A 19,914-nucleotide genomic window follows, 5' to 3' on the forward strand; every position below is an offset into this window, starting at 1 on the left:
GGGCACTGGGGGGGACAACAGCATACACACGGGGCACTGGGGGGGACAGCGTACACATGGGGGGCACTGTGGGGGGACAGCGTACACATGGGGGGCACTGTGGGGGGACAGCGTACACATGGGGGGCAAGCGTACACATAGGGGGCACTGTGGGGGGACAGCGTACACACGTGGGGCACTGGGGGGGCAGCGTACACACGTGGGGCACTGGGGGGGACAGCGTACACACGAGGGCACTGGGGGGACAGCGTACACACGAGGGCACTGGGGGGGACAGCGTACACACGAGGGCACTGGGGGGGACAGCGTACACACAAGGGCACTGGAGGAGACAGCGTACACACGAGGGCACTGGAGGGGACAGCGTACACACGAGGGCACTGGAGGGGACAGCGTACACACGAGGGCACTGGGGGGGACAGCGTACACATGGGGGCACTGGGGGGGACAGCGTACACACGGGGGGCACTGGGTACTGGTGGGGGCAGCGTACACACGGGGGCACTGGGGGGGCAACGTACACACGGGACACTGGGGGGGACAGCATACACATGGGGGGCACTGTGGGGGGACAGCATACACACAGGGGCACTGGGGGAAAGACAGCGTACACACGGGGGGCACCGGGTACTGGTGGGGGCAGCGTACACACGGGGGCACTGGGGGGGCAGCGTACACACGGGACACTGGGGGGGACAGCATACACATGGGGGGCACTGTGGGGGGACAGCATACACACCGGGGCACTGGGGGAAAGACAGCGTACACACGGGGCACTGGGGTGGGGGGGACAGCGTACACACGGGGACACTGGGACGGGACAGCATACACACAGGGGGCACTGGGGGGGCAGCGGGCATTGGGGGGGCAGCGTACACACGGCGGGCACTGGGGGGGCAGCGTACACACGGCGGGCACTGAGGGGGCAGGGTACATGCAGGGACAGTGGGGGGGACAGGGTATGCACAGGTATAGTGGTGTGGGGGACAGGGTACACACAGGGATAGTGGGGATGGGGGACAGGGCACACACAGGGATAGTGGGGGGATGGATTTACCTGGGTGCAGCTGTTCCACTGATGGCCCGGGTGGCTGCTTTCTGTCTTCCGGGAGGCGGAGGCAACTCAAGGCCGGAGCTTCACCAGATTGTTAGGCCGCAGGCTGTGGAAGCGCCTGAACCTGGTCCCGGCGGCAGCATGGGGAGGACAGAGTCTGGGCAGGAAATATAATAATAATATTAACAATAATAATAAAGGGCTCAGCTTTAGGAGCTGCAGGCGGGCGGCCAGGCAAGCACGTCCCCGGCCTGGATGGTAGGGGATGTAAGATGCCGGGGATAGGAGCTGCTGGCTGGCGGGCGGGCGGGCGGCCATGTCCCCTGGCTGGATGGTAGAGAATGTAGGATGCCAGGGGGACAGCGTACACACACACGGGAAGCACTGGGGGGGGGGGGCAGCGTACACATACGGGGGAGCAGCGTACATATACGGGGGGCACTGAGGGGACAGCGTACACACACGGGGGCACTGGGGGGCGGACAGCGTACACATGGGTGGCACGGGGGGGGCAGCATACACACAGGGGGCACAGCGTAGACACATGGGGGCACTGGGCAAGGGACAGCATAATCACACAGGGGCAACAGCATACACACGGAGACACTGGGGGGGGGGACAGTGTACACATGGTGGGTAACTAGGCGGGACAGCGATCACACGGGGGGCACTGGGGGGAGAAATTGTACACACGGGGGCACAGCGTACACACGGGGGGCACTGGGGGGACAGCGTACACACGGGGGGCACTGGGGGGCTGCATGCACACGGGGGGCACTGGGGGAACAGCGTATACACGGGGGGCACTGGGGGAGGCAGCGTACACACGGGGGCACAGCGTACACTCGGGGGCACTGGGGGGCAGCATACACACGGGGGGCAGCATACACACAGGGGGGCACTGGGGGGAGACAGCGTACACATGGGGCACAGGGTACACACGGGGGCACTGGGGGGACAGAGTACACACAGGGGCACTGGGGGGGTCAGCATACACACGGGGGGCACTGGGGGAGGGGGGCAGCGTACACACGGGGTAATGGGGGACAGCGTACACATGGGGGGGCACTGGGGGACAGCGTACACATGGGGGGGCACTGGGGGACAGCGTACACACGGGGGGGACAGCGTAAACATGGGGGGCACTAGGGGGGACAGCGTACACACGGGGGGGGGGGCACAGCATACACGGGGCACTGTGGGGGACGACAGCGTACATATGGGGGCACCGGTGGGGGACACAGCATATACACGGGGGGGGGGGCACAGCGTACACACGGGGGGGCACTGGAGGGGGACAGCGTACACACGGGGGGCACTGGAAGGGGGACAGCGTACACACGGGGGGCACTGGGAGGGGGACAGCGTACACACGGGGGGCACTGGGAGGGGGACAGCGTACACACTGGTGGGGAGACAGCATACACACACACAGGGGCAACAGCATACACACGGGGGGCACTGTGTACACACGGGGGGCACTGGGGGGAGACAGCGTACACACGGGGGGCATAGGGTAAACACGGGTGCACTGGGGGAGGACAGAGTACACACACATGGGAAGCACTGGGGGGGACAGCGTACACGCGGGGGCACTGGGGGGGACAGCGTACACGCGGGGGCACTGGGGGGGACAGCGTACACGCGGGGGCACTGGGGGGGACAGCGTACACGCGGGGGCACTGGGGGGGACAGCGTACACGCGGGGGCACTGGGGGGGGACAGCGTACACGTGGGGGGGACAGCGTACACGCGGGGGGCACTGGGGGGACAGCGTACACGCGGGGGGCACTGGGGGAGACAGCGTACACGCGGGGGGCACTGGGGGGACAGCGTACACGCGGGGGGCACTGGGGGGGACAGCGTACACGCGGGGGGCACTGGGGGGGACAGCGTACACGCGGGGGCACTGGGGGGGACAGCGTACACGCGGGGGGCACTGGGGGGGACAGCGTACACGCGGGGGGCACTGGGGGGGACAGCGTACACGCGGGGGGCACTGGGGGGGACAGCGTACACGCGGGGGGCACTGGGGGGGACAGCGTACACGCGGGGGGCACTGGGGGGACAGCGTACACGCGGGGGCACTGGGGGGGACAGCGTACACGCGGGGGCACTGGGGGAGACAGCGTACACGCGGGGGCACTGGGGGGGACAGCGTACACGCGGGGGCACTGGGGGGGGACAGCGTACACGCGGGGGCACTGGGGGGGACAGCGCACACGCGGGGGCACTGGGGGGGGACAGCGCACACGCGGGGGCACTGGGGGGGGACAGCGCACACGCGGGGGCACTGGGGGGGGACAGCGCACACGCGGGGGCACTGGGGGGGGACAGCGCACACGCGGGGGCACTGGGGGGGGACAGCGCACACGCGGGGGCACTGGGGGGGGACAGCGCACACGCGGGGGCACTGGGGGGGGCAGCGTTCACATGGGGGGGCACTGGTGGGGACAGCGTACACACGGGTGCACTGGGGGGGGGGCAGTGTACACACGGGGGCACTGGGGGGACAGGGTACATACAGGGACAGTGGGGGGACAGGGCACACACAGGGATAGTGGGGTGGGGGTCAGGACACACAGGGATAGTGGGGTGGGGGACAGGGTAAACACAGGGACAGTGGGGGGACGGATTTACCTGGGTGCAGCTGCAGTACAGTGGTGGACAGAGTACACATGGGGGGCACTGGGAGGGGGACAGCGTACAAACGGCGGGCACTGGGGGGGACAGCATACACACAGCGGGCACTGGGGGGGGTGACAGGGTACATACAGGGACATCGGGACACAGCGTACACATGGGGGGCACTGAAGGGGACAGCGTACACACGGGGGACACAGCGTACACATGGGGGGGAACTGGGGGGACAGCGTACACACGGGGGCACTGGGAGGGACAGCGAACACACGGGGGGGGGCACTGGGGGGACAGCGTACACACGGGGGGAACTGGGGGGGACAGCGTACACAAATAGGGGGGCACAGCGTACACACGGGGCACTGGGGGGACAACAGCATACACATGGGGGCACTGGGGGGGGGGACAGCATACACACGGGGGGCACTGTGGGGGGACAGCATACACACGGGGGCAATGGGGGGACAGCGTAAACATGGGGGGCACTAGGGGGGACAGCGTACACACGGGGGGCACTGGGGGGACAGCGTACACAAATGGGGGGGCACAGCATACACGACAGTGGGGGACGACAGCCTACATATGGGGGCACCGGTGGGGTACACAGCGTATACACGGGGGGGGCACAGCGTACACACGGTGGGCACTGGAGGGGGACAACGTACACACGGGGGGCACTGGGAGGGGGACAGCGTACACACGGGGGGCACTGGGAGGGGGACAGCGTACACACGGGGGGCACTGGGAGGGGGACAGCGTACACACGGGGGACACTGGGGGGGCAGCGTACACACTGGTGGGGAGACAGCATACACACACAGGGGCAACAGCATACACGCGGGGGGCACTGGGGGGACAGTGTACACGGGGGGGGGGCACTGGGGGGAGACAGCGTACACACGGGGGTCACTGGGGGGAGACAGCGTACAGACGGGGGGCACAGGGTAAACACGGGGGCACTGGGGGAGGACAGCGTACACACACGGGAAGCACTGGGGGGGACAGCGTACACGCGGGGGCACTGGGGGGACAGCGTACACGCGGGGGCACTGAGGGGGGGACAGCGTACACGTGGGGGCACTGGGGGGGACAGCGTACACGCGGGGGCACTGGGGGGGACAGCGTACACCCGGGGGGCACTGGGGGGGCAGAGTTCACATGGGGGGGCACTGGTGGGGACAGCGTACACACGGGTGCACTGGGGGGGGGGGGGCAGTGTACACACGGGGGCACTGGGGGGGACAGCTAACACACGGGGGGGCACTGGGGGGACAGCGTACACACGGGGGGGCACTGGGGGGGTGACAGGGTACATACAGGCACTGGGGGGGGAAGCATACAAACGGCGGGCAGTGGGGGGAACAGCATACACACGGCGGGCACTGGGGGGGGTGACAGGGTACATACAGGGACATCGGGACACAGCGTACACACGGGGGGCACTGAAGGGGACAGCGTACACACGGGGGGGCACTGGGGGGACGGCGTACACACGGGTAGCACTGGGGGGGACAGCGTACACAAATGGGGGGGCACAGCGTACACACGGGGCACTGGGGGGACAACAGCATACACATGGGGGCACTGGGGGGGACAGCATACATGGGGGGGGCACTGTGGGGGGACAGCATACACACGGGGGCAATGGGGGGGGCAGCATACAATTGGTGGGCACTGGGGGGGGGACAGCGTACACACGGCAGGCACTGGGGGGGAACAGGGTACATACAGGGACAGGGGGGACAGTGTACACACGGGGGGCACTGAAGGGGACAGCGTACACACGGGGGGCACAGCGTACACATGGGGGGGCACTGGGGGACAGCGTACACACGGCGGCACTGGGGGGGCAGCGTACACACAGGGGGGACTGGGGGGGACAGCATACACACGGGGGGCACAGCGTAGACAAATGGGGGGGCACAGCATACACACGGGGGCACTGGGGGGACAACAGCATACACACGGGGCACTGGGGGGGACAGCGTACACATAGGGACACTGGGGGGGCAGCGTACACATGGGGGCACTGGGGGGGCAGCGTACACACGGGGGGCACTGGGGTGGGGGGGACAACGTACACACCGCGACACGGGGGGGGGGACAGCATACACACAGGGGGCTCTGGGCACTGTAGGGGGGCAGCATACACACGGGGGCACTGGGGGGCAGCGGGCACTGGGGGGGGCAGCGTACACACGGCGGGCACTGGGGGGGCAGCGTACACACGGCGGGCACTGGGGGGGGGCAGGGTACATGCAGGGACAGTGGGGGGGACAGGGTATGCACAGGGATTCTGGTGTGGGGGACAGTTGGGGGGACAGGGTACACACAGGTATGGTGGGGATGGGGGACAGGGTACACACAGGGACAGTGGGTGGATGGATTTACCTGGGTGCAGCTGCTCCTCTGATGGCCCGGGTGGCTGCTTTCTGTCTTCCGGGTGGCGGAGGCAACTCAAGGCCGGTGCTTCACCAGATTGTTAGGCCGCAGGCTGTGGAAGAGCCTTATCCTGGTCCCGACGAGTCCCGGCGGCAGCATGGGGAGGACAGAGTCTGTGCAGGAAATATAATAGCAATAACAATGCGTACACACGGGGGGCAGCGTACACATGGGGGCGGGACAGCGTACACACGGGGGGCACTGGGGGGGCACAGCGTACACACGGGGGGGAGCACAGCGTACACACGGGGTGGGAAGCACATCGTACACACGGGGGGAAGCACAGCGTACACACGGGGGGAAGCACAGCGTACACACGGGGGAGCACAGCGTACACACGGGGGAGCACAGCGTACATACGGGGAGCATAGCGTACACACGGGGGAGCACAGCGTACATACGGGGGAGCACAGCGTACATACGGGGAGCATAGCGTACACACGGGGGAGCACAGCGTACATACGGGGAGCATAGCGTACACACGGGGGAGCACAGCGTACATACGGGGAGCACAGCGTACACACGGGGGCACTGGGGGGGGCAGCGTACACACGGGGGGCACTGGGGGTGGGACAGCGTACACACGGGGGGCACTGGGGGTGGGACAGCGTACACACGGGGGGAGCACAGCGTACACACGGGGGGAGCACAGCGTACATACGGGGGGCACTGGGGGGGCAGCGTACACACGGGGGGCACAGCGTACACATGGGGGGCACTGGGGAGGACAGCGTACACATGGGGGGCACTGGGGAGGACAGCGTACACACGGGGGGCACTGGGGAGGACTGGGTACACACGAAGGGGCACTGGGGGGACAGCGTACACATGGGGGCACTGGGGCGTGGCAGCGTACACATGGGGGCACTGGGGGGGGCAGAGTACCATCAATGGAACAGCAAAACAATGTTTTGCTTTTTTTTTTTCATAGTGCCAGGACACTGAGCTTAGCTCCGCCGCTGACACCCATGAAGCTCCGCCTCCGTGTTTTGATTGGCCCACATGCCAATCAAACACAATGGATGACCATCGATATGTAAAAATATCGATGGTCATCCATTGCATAGTTTAGGACTATCGATGGTCAGTTGCAGAATTGCCATCGATGGCAACCATCGATGGCAATGGCAATGATGGCCATCCCAACCCCCACAGCGTCAAAATGGGGGCGTTGTCTTGCAGGCAGACGTGAATATAGGGCACGCCCCCTTTCAGGTAGCCACGCCCCCTATTTTACGGCCTGTGTCCCTCTTCTAAGGACTTAAAAGTTGGGAGGTATGTATGGATCTCTGTATGTACGCTCTCCCTGTCCTGTCACCCTGCAGCTGAAAGCACACAGCCGCTCTCTGCTGCAGGGTGACAGGACAGGGAGAGTGGACATACAGAGATCTACTACGGCAGACACTCAGAATGGGGTGGGGTGGGGCAGGCACTCACCGTGGGGTGGGGTGGCCACAAGAGGACTTGCTACATACACCGGGTGCTTCTGGAGGCAGCAGCAGCTGCTGGCTAGATTAATACAACAATTGAACAATACGCTGTGAGTGTCTGCACTGAAGATCTCTGTATGTACGCTCTCCCTGTCCTGTCACCCTGCAGCTGAAATCACACTGTCACTCTCTGCTGCAGGGTGACAGGACAGGGAGAGCATACATACAGAGATAGTTTAGTATTAATAACGAGGCGTGCACACTGAGGCTGCAGCGCATGGATGTCAGCAGCAGGACAGACAGCCACACTCCCCCTCGCTCCCAGCGCCCCCCACTCACTCACTCACCCCATGAATAAGCTGCCAGCGCCCCCCACTCACTCTCCCCCCACCCAGTACCTCAACGCTGGCCAGGCAGAAGTTTATGGAGGGGACCTGCAGGAGGCTCTGGCCGCAGCACTTCACACTAGCTTCACCGTCGGCCATCTTGGTACACTGAAGTGAAGCCAATCTGAGGACTCCCCCTAGTGGCGGGACTGCGCATGCGCAACAAGTTGGAGCTCCTATCTCTATAATGGGGCATGTTTCACTAAATTATAAAAAAACTGTACCTATCTGAAAATCCTCAACCCCAAAAGGCACTCCACTGGGACAATATCTACCTAATAAAACAAACCCCAAGTCTCAATTGTTCCCATACCCCGAGTTATGCCTTCCCAAAAAAAACCTCATAGACTAACATGGGTGACAAAGTGTCATTTCTCAAGTGTCAGAAAAAAACTGACAGTTGGAAGTTTAGATCGCTCCCAATTGGTCATTTTTTAATATTTCGACCTGAAATTTGGCACGCAGCACCGGTTGACGATTCTACGCGTACATGCCAAATTTTAGCTCAGTACGCCCAGTCACTTTTGAGGTGCAGTCCCTCAAACACCATGCCCCCATCCGAAAAGTTCCCTATGGGAAAAATCCGTTCGTTGGATTCAGCCTTAATATAAGGGCACTACCGTGCCCTTATAATATAGTCGAAGAAAGAGACTGGCACTCGGAGGTCTTTGTAAAAACGTGTATTCACAGCAAGTGAAAAGACAACCTTGTCTTGTCTTTTCACTTGCTGTGAATACACGTTTTTACAAAGACCTCCGAGTGCCAGTCTCTTTCTTCGACTAACCATTTCCACTGGATGGACTACAACTACTAGCTTTCGAGGCACTTGCTTCGGGCGGGCTTAAAAGTTTAAAATAAAGACTGTGTGACCATGCTACTGGGTTTGTGTGTGTCTTCTTATTTAGTCACAAGTGATCAAGCTAGGTAAATAGTATTGGGTTTGGTTAGTTGACATTGTAGATTAAATTATCTTTATTCCGTGCCCAGGCATCAATAGGTACCCCTATCTTATGTTATTTGGCTCTGTGCCCAGATATCTCAGACTGAAAGTATCAAGTCGATTTTTAGGGAGTTTAAATGTAGCAAGGTTGCCATCAGAAATTGTGAGGCCTGGGACTGAAATGATAGGCCCCTTTTTATATAATTTTTTGACTCCTTCGTTTAAATTTTTTATGCTCATTATTACCTTAGCCCTTTCTATATCTTCTATTCACCCCCCCCCCCCCGATTTTATGCCCACCAACATCCTGACCCACTCCTGATATATTTCTTGCACAACATATACTTTTTTGTACGTCAGACCCCACCCCACCCTCCCCTTTTATAATGTTTGTCCATCTACTCTTTATTTACCATTAGTTGGGAAGGTTCTTCCAAAAAGGCAGCAAAGTGCATCCCCTGCCAATTACATGGAGGTGCAGCGAGCTGAAGCCAGGAACAGTGAGGTGCAAGGAGCAGTAGACAGTGAGATGCAGGGTGTCGGGGACAGTGTGCCTGCTGCTGATGACCAGCGGTGCACCACTGTTGAGGGGGGATGGCGGCCAGATGACCTGTGGGCGGCTGTAGTGAAGAGGGTGCTGGTGGCCATTTGGGCTGCAGGGATAGAGAGGTCCAGGCCTTACCCTCTGTCAAAGCGGCTGGGTCCCGGGACAGTTGTCCCCTTAGCACCCACCTGATGGCAGCATTGATTATGTATATATCAGTTACAATTATATATGTAACTTTGGCTCGGTGTCCAGACTAGATTGCGCTATTCTGATCGCATCGGGACAAATTACAAAGAAGTATATCTAGCACTCTACATCAGAATAATGAGTGTCACATGGAACTGTATCATATTATGTCAATCGACAGGTGTACTTCAAAACACCCATACATTAATTATGTGGGATACGTAGAATACCTCTTCTGGAACAATAGATAAGGGGTATGTTAGATCGGGCTATTCCAATTGCTCTTTTCATTCAACCTACCTGGGTTGGTAGTGCCCAATCTCATAATCCATTGTGATTCCTTAATCAATAGATTTTTGGCACGATCCCCTCCACATAGTGACTGGGGCACATGGTTAATCATAAAGTATTGCAGGTACTCCAATGGATGGTTTAGCATTTTGAAATGGCGGTCAACCAGTTCGTCAATTTCATGGCCCCTCAGTGCGCCAAACTAATGGACGACCTATGACCCCCCATGCACTCCTTGAATTTACACATAGTTTGGCCCACATAGTAGAGTCCACAAGGGCACACCACTATGTAGACCACATAAAATGAAGCGCACCCCAACACATATCTAATGTCATACCTTTTTTCTGTATGGGGATGTTTAAAATTCTTACACGGGATTAGAAGTCTACATGTGGCACAATCACTGCACTTGTAGCATCCCGGGGGTTTAAAATAAGTGTTGGGACATCTGGTTTTGCCATCCCCATAATATTGGTCCTCACCAACCTATCTCTAAGGTTGCTACCCCGAGAGAATGGTACAGTGGATTTCATGTTTTTCAAGGCTGGAAGGTCCCTATCCGTACTGACAATGGGCCATAGAGCTTTTGTAGCCTGTTGGATCACCGGGTTAGAGATGGAAAATTTACAAACCAACGGGATTTTATTCTCATTGTCCCTTTTTTTGGTATTGAGGACCGATATTACGAGATATTATGTCTGGCCCATCCTGATTGGCCTTTACACTACTGTATGTTGTACTTACAGTAGGTCCCCCTATGCCCTTAATGTGCTCGAAGGCCTGGCTTGTTTCTATAGGTTGCATAGCAACTGCTAGTAGCGTGATACGCAGCCGACGTCTCTCTTCTGTTTGACGCATAGTAACTTTCGCCACTCTGTTTAGACCAGTAATCTAGCAACCCTATGGACTCTGTTTGCGCCGGTTGCATGTGTTGCAGGGCTGTACTACGTCATCACTTAGCGTCCTGCGGCATTCGGTGGCAGGGGAGCTGACTGGTCAGTGTTAGTTATTGTAAGTATAAATTGTGTGTAAGTTGTTATCATTGTTTGTCCTGATGAAAATTTTGATGTAGCAATTGAAACGTTGACAGAACTTATGGTCTCCGTGTCCTGATATTTGAAAGCCGGGGAGTGCCACTAACACAGTTGTCTTTTGGATTTGGACTACAGCCTGCCGCTGAAGTTCCCTAGGGGGCACCCAGGTACCATAAATTGTTAAAGTTTGGATGGAGAGCCAGCCAACCTGCTGAATTTATATATATATATAGATACATCATTGAAATATTAAAATATTCCGAAATACGGAATAATCTGTTATCCAAAATTCTCCTGGTCCCGAGCATTTTGGATAAGGGATACTCAACCTGTATATATCTATATCCAGTGGTCGAAGTGGAAATTTTGAAGTGGGGGTATGGAAATTTTGAAGTGGGGGTATGGAAAAGTAAAGAGTGAATATAGTGCGCACCTTCGGACACCCCCCTGTCCATCAACGTCCCCTGCCAGACTGCCCCGTTGTACAGGGGTATTACAAAAGCACAATATGTGCTGCTGAGTGATCAGAGAGCATCCTGAGGGGGAAAAAAAACTTTTTTTTTTATCTTCAGATTAAAGTGGGGGTATGCCATACCCCCGTATACCGCCCCACTTCGACCACTGTCTATATCTATATATATATATATATCTATATATATCTATATCTATATATATATATATTTTTATATATATATATATATATATATATATATATATATATATCTATATCAGATATGTACCAAAGTACTGAGGCGGCACTCATAGGTAACAGTTTCTTAATCCAACAAAATGCAGACCACACCAAGCATTAGTTCGGCGTTTCGGTACTTTAAGGCCTTTTTCAAAGCATTCTTTGAAAAAGGCATTAAATTGCCGAAACGTCGAACTAATGCTTGGTGTGGTCTGCATTTTGTTGGATTAAGAAATCGTTCCCTATGAGTGCCGCCTCAGTACTTTGGTACATATGTGCTATACTTACATTTCCAGGAAGGCACCGAGGTTGTTGTTTATAAAGTGTGGAGTGCCAGATCCCACGTATTCTCTCTCTCTCTCTCTCTATATATATATATATATATTTACAAAGCCTTACATGCTTTTTGGCCAATAGTCTCTAGTGACAAATCTTTACCGGCTTTTCACAATTAAAAGATTATGCCTAGTTACCGTAGGGGTAAAGACCTTAAAGATTTGGTTGTTAAAACAAATGTGAACATTATACAACAAACTACGCTCTTTAATGTAAAAACTAAAAAAACGGGCTGTTACCGGTGCCAAAATTGTACCACCTGTAGCTTCCTAGAACCAGGCCACACATTTAAACATCCCAATACAGGTAACAAGTTGAAAATCAACCATGTACTAACATGTAAAAGCCAATTAATTATTTACATTATCATTTGTCCCTACCGGAAATACTATGTGGGACAAACAATTAGGACCCTATGCGAAAGAATGGTAGCACATCGGTCTGCCATAAAAGCAGCCCTTGAAGGGAAGGATATGGATCAGCCGGTGGCTAAGCATTTTAAAGAATTCCGGCACTCCCATACACACTTTAAATGTAAAATCATTGATCATATCCCCCCTGATCAGAGGGACAGATCGACACAAAATGCTGACACAGAGTGAGTCAGAATGGATCTTTAAATTAAATACCTTGGTCCCAAATGGACTAAATGAAAAAATCTCATGGGGTGCCTTTTTGTAACTTTCTAGGTCACAGAGAGAATACAATTGTTTCTATAAGTCATACATTATATAGTTAAATATTTAAAAGTATATTTTTGACTTCGTGAATGCCTCCCGATTTTCTGGGTCTCTTTCTCTTTTTCTTCTTTATTATTGTGTTGTAATGGTGTTCCTTATAAATGCCAGTTTTTTCACCAACATTTTTTCTATCCAACCGTTTGACAGGTTGGTCTTACAATCCTAAAATCAGAGTTCCCAGTGCTGACCGAGCTCCCGGGCAGTGGGACCTGAGATGTGACGCTGGTGGTAGGCGGGTCCGCCATTGGAGGTGCGGCTCATCGTCACTGGGGTCTGACACTGGATCACTCCCCCGGAAGCAGGGCGCAGCGGCACCAGACAGTACACTGCACATGTTTAGGTCTGGCATTTAAGGTAAGCCAGTTAAGATGTTCTGTTTATTCTATTGCACAAGCACTAATGCACTTTATTGTTGCCCATCGTGATGAAAAGGCGATGTAGCCTTGAAACGTTGACGTGACAACTTTTTACACGACTAAAAATAATTTATGCTTTAAAGCACGGAATGTGCCACTCATTATTGCCAGGGAGACCTGGGGATGTTGAATCACCTATCAATTTGTTTGTGAAGGCACCCCGGCAACGTGACTCTTTCTCCGAGAATGACAAACAAACACTCCTCTATATATATATTTATATATATATATATATATTCTATATATAAGTCTAGTGTCCGTGTGGCTCCAAAACACTGGCATCTGTTAACGACGTGTGAAACTACATCTATTAGCTTTGGAAGCATTTGCTTCGAGCAGGCTTACACTGCCATCTGTTGGCAGCAACTGAAACTACATCTACTAGCTTTCTAAGCATTTGCTTCGAGCAAGCTTACTAATATATATAGTATACAGATGGAGAACCTCTCTTTCAGTCTTAGCGCTCGCCACAAGCTCCCCGGTGGTGAGCGCTGGCCGAGAGGGGCTCCATCAGGCTCATGCACGCACGCCCCCTGGCGATGGCTGCCGTCGGATGGGGGGAGGGGGGGGATGGGGGCTGGCAATATAATCAAGTCAAATGCTTTGAAAGCTAGTCTGCTACCTTGTGATTGACCAGAGGCTATCTATCTATCTATCTATCTATCTATCTATCTATCTGTGAGTGTGTGTATAGTGTGCAACGAGCTCTGCAATCTTATTCAAACAATATAAATTATATATAAAGTGTTTCACGAAGTGGTAAATAGTGTACAGAAAATGAAATGATAACAACACTAAGATAATACAAGTTGCTGCAAGAGCTTTCAGAATGCTCAGGTTTTCCCGACGGAGCCGGATTAAATGTATATCAAGGGTAAAGTCCTTGCACCTTCAGTGTTGATTATACAATAAGTGAATATCTTTAAAGTATATGTACAAATGTGTACTGGACAGTGACATTTTTTTTCCTGTTGCAGTGTCTTATCAGTCACTCCTCCCTGATACATCTCTCATTCAGCAGCAGATAACCCAGGCTAATTTTGCAGCTTTGCATGTGGACCAGAATAAACTCCTATATACACAGAAAAAAAATGATGTATAAGTGATTGCACTGTTTTCAATCTAGTGAACTTTGTGATTTTAACCAGAAAAATGGGTTCTGGTAGCAAATTCTTAGTTTAGAAAACAAAAAGTAGTAGTGATTATTGCTGCTTTACTGCCACCATGTGGTTAAATAAAATTATAACGTAGCCTACCCAGAGTGATTGGTATCGCAGCAGTGTATGGCCATCTGACCCTCTTCAGCCACACAGGATTTTCCCGGGTGCCAGGATCGCAAATGATACATTGCATGCAGTCCTTTCACATGTGATGTATCACATGCAACCCCATCCACTGCCGCCAGGAGGAGGGCCAAGTCGGAGGTCGGATGGACAGCAGGTCTGACCTCTGGCTCAGGTCTGATCTGCATGGGGCCGTGCATCGGACCCAAGGGGGACATCAAGCACATCCAATTTGGGCCCAAATCGGACAAGTGTATGGGCACCTTAAGAGAACAATCAAAATCATATTTTTTAAGGGTCCACATAAATGTAAGGACCCCTCTGAATTTCTCAGGATATGTACCTTAAAATTAGAAGAGAGTACTCCCAAAAGGGAAAAACTTGATAGTACAATAACGTTTAAAAAAAATTATTATATTAAACACAATAAAGAATAGAAAAATCGACTCTGGGTGTGCTACATTTTAATTGTATTTAACCACATGCTGGCAGTAAAGCACCATTAATCACTACTACTTTTTTCTAAAGCATTGAGTATTTGGTACCAGAACACCATTTCTGGTTAAAATTACAAAGGTTACTAGATTGAAAATAGTGCAATTTATTCAGGATGAAGCCTTTGTGGGACCTAGGGCACTTTAGACAGGGGGCCCCTCTCCCTTGAAATTACTGGCCGCATACTGCATGGTATATATATATATATATATATATATATATATATATACTTGGTGGGGATGGAGCGGCACTCTCAGCAGGAAGAAAAACAGGTACACATTGTTAGATAGAGCGACGTTTCAACGTCCTTTATTTGGACATTTTCTTCAGCCTGAAGAAAATGTCCAAATAAAGGACGTTGAAACGTCGCTCTATCTAACAATGTGTACCTGTTTTTCTTCCTGCTGAGAGTGCCGCTCCATCCCCACCAAGTATGCTATCCCTCTGTGCAGGCACCCAGCCAATTTCCTCTGCATAGCTGCTGTAGACTGTGCCAGTCTCTTGGACATATATATATATATATATATATATATATATATATATATATATATACAGGTGGGTAGATGTCCGGCACTCCCCGCTTGATGATGGTATCGCGTGCCCGGGTGCCTTCCCCTGTGGCGATGCAGCCACCAGTACAATTTCCAAAATATAGGCGTCACTCCGGGACTTGTGAAAGCAAGTGTAATTTATTAGCTTCTATATGGTCAACGCCGTTTCGGGAGTTAACCCTTCGTCAGGACCAGAAGACAGTCAAACGTGCAACAACAGTGTAAAAAAAAAAATGAACTTACATATAGGGGACCAGCCATGTAGCGTCCTCCTCCGTCTGGGACTCCTTCTGACAACTTCCGGGATCTCCCGGAAGCGACCCGTCCATCCTGGCAGTGGAGGAGGCCACACTAGGGAAAAGTGATACAATGCCAATACCACATGAGAAGGCTGTGTTTGTCCCTCTGTACCTTACTCTGTAAGAGCACTGGCATGATCAGCGCTGCCTCTGATTAAAAACCCTCCCATGATGAGGCCGATGCTGTTGTACTTCATGGGCCTGAGAAGCATATGATGAGCTCCACCAAGCAGAGCTCAGCACTCAGCCTCTGACCTCTTGTGGAAAATCTCATGGGACTTAGTCAACTCCCAGTAATGCAATGCACACTTGCGGTCAGTGTGCCTTGGCTCCTGATACTCAGCACCATTAATCATTGTCACATCGGCAGATAGGTGAAGCTGAAGCACTACCCCACTCCCATGTACAACACCTTTAGCAAAAAAATCATGCCAATCACAGGGGCCCCTTGATAGAGGGGGGCCTAGGGGTACTGACCTCCTGGGCCCCCCCTTAATTCTGCCCTGTAACCAGCTGTTTATATAGCACACACATAGGGCCCTTATTCAGATCTGATTGCAGTACAAATTTGTTCTCAAAATGGGCAAAACCAAGTGCACTGCAGGTGGGGCAGATTTAACATGTATAGAGAGAGTTCGATTTGTGTGAGTTATTTTGTTTCTGTGCAGGGTAAATACTGGCTGCATTATTTTTTGAATAAAGTTGTTTTTTGTTAACATGAATAAAAGTGTTACAGTGTGGTCAATAATCACATATCGATCAGGTGTACATATTTTCATACACATCAAACAAGATAATAGAATATAACCAATGATCACCGTCACTATATTGTATGATCTACGCAGATATATCTGCACACGTACATATATTTGACCCTTCATTTTTTATTTTGCCCCCCCCCAAACTAAACCCAAACATAACATAAACCCAACTAACATAATATATGGTAACTAGCTGGATGCCTTCATATGCCAATTCCAATCACTCTATGCGGTATATGATCCCAAAACAAAAAAAACATTGCTGCCTTACTGCACAAATGCTCGGTCTTCAAAAATCAGGCACTTTGTATGCTCAGTTAGTGCTCTCCTGTGAATAGTGGGGAGATTCCAACCATTTCGACCAGATTTTATCGAACTTAGCGCTGGCTTGCCTGCTCATATAGACATAACGCTCATGATCAATAGTGGAGTTGACAAGAGTCCGGAAGGTGGAAAATTCAGGACCATTGGAGGCCATCCATGAGCGGGCAATAATAACCTTAGCCAAAGCACATACATTTATAACATATAGTAATTCCGCACAAAGTAAAGCCCCCCTCCTCAGCGGCTCCCAGCACACATAGTTTTGGCGTTAATAAAACATAGGTGATGCCCGTGGAATCCAAAGTCTGCCGCACCCTATGCCAAAAATCCTTAACTAGCAGACATTCCCATAGCAGATGCCAGAAGGTACCCACCCCAGTCAAGCATCTGGGACACACAGAGGAATAGTGCGCCCCAAATCTAAATAGCCGCACCTGCGTCAGATATGTTCGATGTAGGATAAATAACTGATTTTTTTTAAATCTAACACTAGTAGTAGCAAGTCTGGGTAATTCCCTAGTGGCTATCCAGTCATAGTCATCTATAGGGCCCAGGTCAAGCACCCATTGTTCCTTGAGTTCAGAGAGGGGATCTAGATGTTGATTAAAAAACAGGAGGGAATAAGTTAGGAAAACTGTTTTTTGGTCACGGAGAGTAGTCATAAAAGACCTAATGGGGGAAGGAGATAGGGCAGGGGGGGAATCTATAAACTGTGCCTTTAAGGCATGTCTTAATTGTAAGTAGCGAAAGAGTTGTGGCAGATCAAACTCCTTTTTTTAGTTGTTGAAAAGATTTTAGCACCCCATTCAAGTACAGTTGACCTAGTGATATAACCCCATTGGAGGCCCACAAACATTTCCCTGCAATGGTTTGCAGTTCAGACAATTGACGAGAGTGCCACAGGGATGTCTCTGGATCAATATCTGAAAACCCGACAAAGGACTGAGCTCCCTGCCATACTTTAATTGCCTGGGTCAATATAGGAGGACTACGAGGAGTTAGTTTGGCCCCCAGTAGCAACTGTACCGGAGTACATCCAGGGACACAATGTCTAATAAATGCGGCATGTAGCGAGTTCACGTTGGTATCCTGTACCTAGAGCCTAAGATGTGCGAGCTGTGCAGCACAGTAGTAAAACCGAAAGTGTGGTAGAGCCGAGCCCCCAGCAACTCTAGGCCTAGTAAGTGTATCTAATTTAATCCTGGGACGTTTGTTAGCCCAAACCAGTGAACTTAACATACTATTCAGCTTTCTAAAAAAGGTGACGGGTATATACACGGGGGACTGCTGAAGAACGTAAAGGAGCTTAGGTAGGACCACCATCTTTATCAAATTAACCCTCCAACTAACTGTAAGGGGTAACTTACTCCAGGGACGTGATTTATCCTTGATAAACATCAAGATTGGAGCTAGGCAGAGTTAGTAATAATAATACCTAATTATTTAAATTTGGAGACCCAACATAAAGGGAGAGGGATCACTGGGCACATCGGGGGTGCATCTTGCAGTGGCATAATAGCTGACTCGCTCCAATTAATAGACAGGCCTGAGAAGGAGCCAAATTCAGTAAATGTGGAAAGGACTATGGGCATCGCAACACTATAGTCCTTTAAGAATAAAAGGACATCATCGGCATAAAGCGTTATGGTGTCCATTCTTGTGTCTAGCTTCAATCCCACAATACCCGGGTGGTTCCGTATCATGCATGCCAATGGTTCAATAGCAAGGGCAAATATTGTAGGAGATAGGAGACAGCCCTGTCTTTTACCCCTAGCCAAAGGGAAGGAAGGGGAAACAAAACCATTTACAACAATTCTAGCTCTAGGTTGGTAATATAACAGTTGTACCCACTTAACAAAAGATGGGCCGAACCCCATACTCCTCAGGACCTCCCATGGAAAGGGCCACTCCACCGAGTCAAACGCCTTAGCGGCGTCCAATGAGACTAGAACTGAACCAACCCCCCCCTGAATGAGAAGCCTGAAGATGGGTATACACCCGCCTGAGATTGATGGACGTAGACATTCCAGGCATAAAGCCCGTTTGGTCAGGGTGTATTATGGAAGTAATTACAGAGCCTAGATGAGAACAAATTTTTACTGCGATCACATCTGAATAAGGGCCCAATTCCACAGTGCTTTACAGAGAATATTTGAACATTCACATCAGTCCCTGCCCCAGTGGAGCTTACAGTCTATGGGTGGAATGTAATATGATGAGAGATTCAGAAAGTGAGAGATTTGGGGCTTTATTCTGGCTCACTCTCAGAGACAAATTCCTTCTCAAATGGACAAAACCTTGTGCACTGCAGGTGGTTCAGATATAACATGTGCAGATAGAATTAGATTTGGGTGCGGTTTTTCTTCAAATTGAGATCTATATTGCAGTGTAGAAAGCAGTCAGTATTTTCCCTGCACAGAAACAAAATAACTCACCCAAATCTAATTCTATCTGCACATGTTACACCTGCCTCCCCTGCAGTGCACATGGTTTTGTCCATCTAAGAAGGAATTTGCCAGAAGGAGTAAACCAGAAAAAAAACCTTGGTAAGTTTCTTTTAAAGCAGCAATCATTTACACTGCAAAACCAGTTTTATTTTGCAGTGTAAATGATTGCAGCTTCAAAAAAAACTGGAGATTTCTTACCAAATCTCTCACTTTCTGAATCTCTCACACTATTAAATTTCACCCAGTATTCCGAATCCCTACCACATGTCCACACATGCACATTAATTCTAGAGTTTTTATTGGGAGCTAATTAACCTACCAGCATATTTTTAGAATATGGGAGGAAACGGAGCACCCAGAGGGAACCCACGCAAGCGAACTCTGCACAGTTAGGGAAACTCTGCACAGTTAGGGAAATCAAACCCATGACCTCAGTGCTGTGAGGAAGTAATGCTAACCATTACACCATTTGTGCTGCCCTGGGCAATCACTTATACATAATTTTTCTCTCTGTATGGTATATACACTGCTGATGAGCTTACCAGCTGCTAAATGACAGACACATCAGAGAGAAGTGACTGAATAAAGACACTGCTACAGGAAAATAATTCTTACTGT

General features: G+C 52.1%; 1 long non-coding RNA gene across 1 annotated transcript; it reads right to left on the minus strand.

Moving 5' to 3' along the window:
• Nucleotides 1–592: 592 nt before the first annotated feature.
• LOC146058868 (uncharacterized) lies at nt 593–8,100 on the minus strand. The gene is made up of 3 exons (XR_014470014.1): nt 7,965–8,100; nt 6,086–6,249; nt 593–1,211 (listed from the first exon to the last, which is right to left on the minus strand). It is a non-coding gene; the product is annotated as an uncharacterized LOC146058868 (long non-coding RNA).
• Between the last annotated feature and the right edge of the window lie 11,814 nt (nt 8,101–19,914).

The sequence above is a fragment of the Crinia signifera genome, chromosome 2 (genome assembly GCF_055691185.1).
Source record: "Crinia signifera chromosome 2, ASM5569118v1, whole genome shotgun sequence".
NCBI lineage: Eukaryota > Metazoa > Chordata > Amphibia > Anura > Myobatrachidae > Crinia > Crinia signifera.